This window comes from Eumetopias jubatus, unplaced genomic scaffold (genome assembly GCF_037043125.1).
Source record: "Eumetopias jubatus isolate StellerSeaLion01/CBP00866 unplaced genomic scaffold, mEumJub1_p1.0 scaffold_6, whole genome shotgun sequence".
Lineage (NCBI taxonomy): Eukaryota > Metazoa > Chordata > Mammalia > Carnivora > Otariidae > Eumetopias > Eumetopias jubatus.
The window spans coordinates 25,931,979-25,936,212 of NW_028274812.1; the positions used below are offsets into that span (position 1 = coordinate 25,931,979).

The 4,234-nt window shown below is 38.0% G+C and overlaps 1 pseudogene; it reads left to right on the plus strand.

The window, feature by feature from the left end:
* Window positions 1–2,253: 2,253 nt before the first annotated feature.
* Window positions 2,254–2,722, plus strand: LOC114222714 (large ribosomal subunit protein eL21 pseudogene; annotated as a pseudogene).
* Window positions 2,723–4,234: the final 1,512 nt, after the last annotated feature.

Here is a 4,234-nt window from a genome sequence, read left to right on the forward strand (position 1 = left end):
AAAACACATTGTAGAGAGATATACAGTCAATCCTCATTATTTATAGATTCTGTATTTGTGAATCTGCTTACCCATTAAAATGTATTTGTAACCCAAAAATCAATGCTCACAGCACGTTAGCAATCATTCACAGATATGCACAGAGCAGTGAAACTTTTGAATCATGTAATGTGCATGTTTCCAGCTGAGGTTAAATAAGGTGGTGCTCTGTCTTCTTATTTCAGCTGTCACTTTACAAACACATGTCCTTCTCATGGTCTATTTAGTGCTACATTTTTTTGCATTTGATTTTGCTGTTTATTTTTTTTTAAGATTTTATTTATTTATTTGAGAGAGTGAGAACATGAGCAGGGAAGGGGGGTACAAATGGAGAGGGAGAAGCAGGCTCCAGGCTGAGCAGGGACCCCAATACTGGGATCAATTGCAGGACCCTGAGATCATGACCTAAGAACAAAGGGAGAAGCTTAACCAACTGAACGACCCTGAGCTCCCCTGATTTTGCTGTTTAAAATGGCCCCCCAAGTAGTGCATAAGTGCTGTCCGGTGTTCTTAAGCACAAAAAGCCCATTATATACTTTACAGAGAAAATATGTATATTCTAGATGAGCTTTGTTCAGACCTGAGTTATAGTGTTTTTGGCCATGAGTTCAGCATTGAGTTAATAATATATATCAAATAAGGTGTCTTTAGACAGAAATACATACAAAACAGGTTTTTTTATTGATCAGTTGATGAAAATATTGTGACCAGAGGCTCACAGGAACCTAACTCTGAATTTCCCCTAGGAGCAATGGTTCAGGATTCACTCATTTAGTGTTTAGAGCAACTTTATAGAATATAACTATTGCAAATAATGAGAATTGACTGGATATAGTATATTCCATTTAAGAAAATATGACAGATAGCTAGATGGATAGATGATTGATTGAAAGATAAATAGATGGATAAATAGATATAAAGGTAAATTTGTAAAGACATAGAAAAATATCTGGAAGTATATATGCCAAACTGTTAGCTCTCGGGAGTGGGATTAAGGGGATATAAAAAGAGTTTCACCTTGTGCCCTGTATTATACTTCTGTATTTTTGAAATGTTTTCAACAAGTAATTATAATTTTGCTAATTTTTCAAACAAATATTTTTAACAAAATTAAAACAATAAATTCTTGGGGGACCTGGATGGCTTAGTCAGTTAAGCATCCGACACTTGCTATCAGCTCAGGTCATGATCTCCAGGATCAAGCCCCAAGCCAACTCCACACTGCTTAAGATTCTCTCCCTCCCTCTCCCCTTACCCCCCCACCCCTCTCCCTCTCAAAACAAACAAACAAACAATAAATTCTTCTTTAAAAACACTCGTAAACTTAAGCAAGAACTAGGTAAAAAGCTCACGTAATCTTTGGACATTTTCATTTGAAAAGGAACATCAACAACAAAGTGCAGAAAATAACAACAGACCAGAAAAGTGATAGAAGAGGTACAACAGTGTAAGAAAATACCAACATTTCTTCACCAAATTGCTAAATAAGCAAGTGCACAAATAAAGAACAGACATCTGTGAGAATGAAGCTGCCTTTATGGGAGCAACGATGCGAATGAAAAAACATGTAAGAAAAGAGGAGGGTCGTCAGGTTTGACATAACTCCCATCATCAAAGGAGTACCAAGTCAGAAAAACAAAACAGAACACAAAAGCTTAAATCAAACAGAACTAATTCATGATACAGTGAAAATAAATAGGCACTAGAGCAAAAGGATCTTCCTGGATTTGACTCTTCTCCACATTCTACATTTAAGCAGCTAGAAGTTTTCTTAAGTAGCATTCTATTCAACCTTTACAAAAATATTCGGCTTCTAATAAGAAATTGCTTTTTATTTTCTCCAAAAACAAAATACATCATCCGTGTGAGCTTAGTTATTCTCTATAAGAGCAGGTCATTTTTCATACAGTGTTGGACACTGAGTAAAGACAGGAGTGCTGCTAATTTATTCCAGGCATAAGAGACTGTGCGCATGCACAGTAGATGGAGAAACAAGATTTAGTGCCCAATTCCTAACATAGCGCCTGAGGGGTAAAGTCGGTTCTCAGAGTTGGAATCGTTCTTCTTGTTTCATGAACAGAAACTCATGAGGTAAGAAGAATCTGGGTGATGTTTTCCTCCTCACAGACAACAGCCATACAGAACAGCCCCAGGTGGCCTTAGAATCAGCAAAAGGGCCTTTCGGCCGCAACCGCCATCTTCCAGTAATTTGCCAAAATGACCAACACAAAGGGGAAGAGGAGAGGAACCCGCTCTATGGTCTCCCGGCCTTTTAGGAAACATGGAGTTGTTCCTTTGGCCACATACATGTGAATCTATAAGAAAGGTGATATTGTGGACATCAAGGGAATGGGCACTGTTCAAGAAGGAATGCCCCGCAAATATTACCATGGCAAAACTGGAAGAGTCTACCGTATTACCCAGCATGCTGTTGGCAGTGTTGTAAACAAACAAGTTAAGGGCAAGATTCTTGCCAGGAGAATTAATGCAAGTATTGAGCATATTAAGCACTCAAAGGGCCGAGACTGCTTCCTGAAGCGCATGAAGGAAAATGATCAGAAAAAGGAAGCCAAAGAGAAAGCTACTTAGGGTCAATGGAAGCATCAGCCTGCCCCACCCAGAGAAGCACACTTTGGGGGAGCCTGAGCTGCTGGAACCCATTCCTTATGAATTGATGGCATGATAAATGTAAAAAAAAAACAAAAACAAAAACAAAAAACCTCAAGACTGTTTAAAAAAAAAAGGAATCAGCAAAAGGTTAACACTCTTCTCCCCAGCTCCTCACCCCTTATGCCCCTCCCCCCACCACCATCCCCATAAGTTCCTTGTTCCATGGGCTCCCTGAAAGGTGTCACTTTTAAAATGATTTCTGTGGATTCAACATTTGGACTGACAGATTTCTAATTAACCCAAGTGTAAGAAAATCTAGACGATCAGAAGAGCAATCTTGGAGCTTCTGCCCTGGAAGATAAGAGAAGTTGGAGGGGTAAATCTCCAATAAGAAACTGCTGTGGCTCGAGGGTGTCACTCAGCAAGATGCCCTTGTGTGATGCTGGGTTAATGTTTTTACCACCATAGACTTGACTGGCATACTTTGCAATCACCCACCAAAAAAGCCATACAATTGCCCTCTGAAGTCAAATATTGCATAACACGTTACAGAACAGAAATTAGGAATGTTCAAATGAGAGGTTTTCCCAAAAGAGCCACAGGTAGCATGAGTACATGCCTGCTTAATGGGCATGAAATTGTACTATATTTCTTTCCCAAGTACATTTGTTTCCTTAAACGGGCAAAATTTCTTTAATTAAAAAAAAGAAAAGTTTCCAGGGCATTTATTGTTCCTTCATCGTGAACATTTATATTAATGGTTGAGAATTAAATGTGAGCATTTAAGGAGAGAAAAAAAATCACTATGCAAGCTAATCTCACACCAAGCCTACAGCCAAGCTAATTGAATTTTAAGTACAGTAGTGAGTTCCTCCTTCTTCACAACACTAATATATTTCACTGAATATAGAAATAATTTTTCACTGTATATTTAAAAAACACATAAATAGACAACATTATGGCTCACAGATAGACCAAGAAAAGGCTTCTCCTGGGGTTTTTACTCTCCATCTTTCTTTACAAGTCTGCAAGAAAGGAAAAAAGATGGACCTTTATCAGAACCTGACCTTGACCATTTTTAGGGCAGAAAAACCGAGGAAACCTTCTAGAAGGCATCACTAATACTCAGTAAAACAAATACATTTCAAGAGCTCAGAGTTAAATTCATCTAATGAGCCGATAATGAAAAATTTTTTCTAGGACTACTTGCCTGAGGGATTTAAGGCTTTGTTATTGGAAAATAAGAAATTCTAGACTCTGAGAAAGGCCACTTGGCTCAGCATGGATGAGACATTCAAATTCCCTGATTCCAGCTCCCTATAGTTTCTCAATTTACAAATTCATCTATTCATCTTTTTGGAAAAAATAAAATGATGCTTCTAGCTTCTCCAGAATTTTTTGGCAACTACTTATTTGTGACATTTATCCTCCAGGAGAGAGCATTTTTGACAGCAGCATCTTTTTTCTCCTACTGTCCTATTTGTATAAGGTCAGATTGGCCTCTATAGTGAGAGCATGAAGAGCTTAATTAGAACAATATTATTATCCTTCACAATTTACAGAAATATATTCGGCCTCTGCAAAG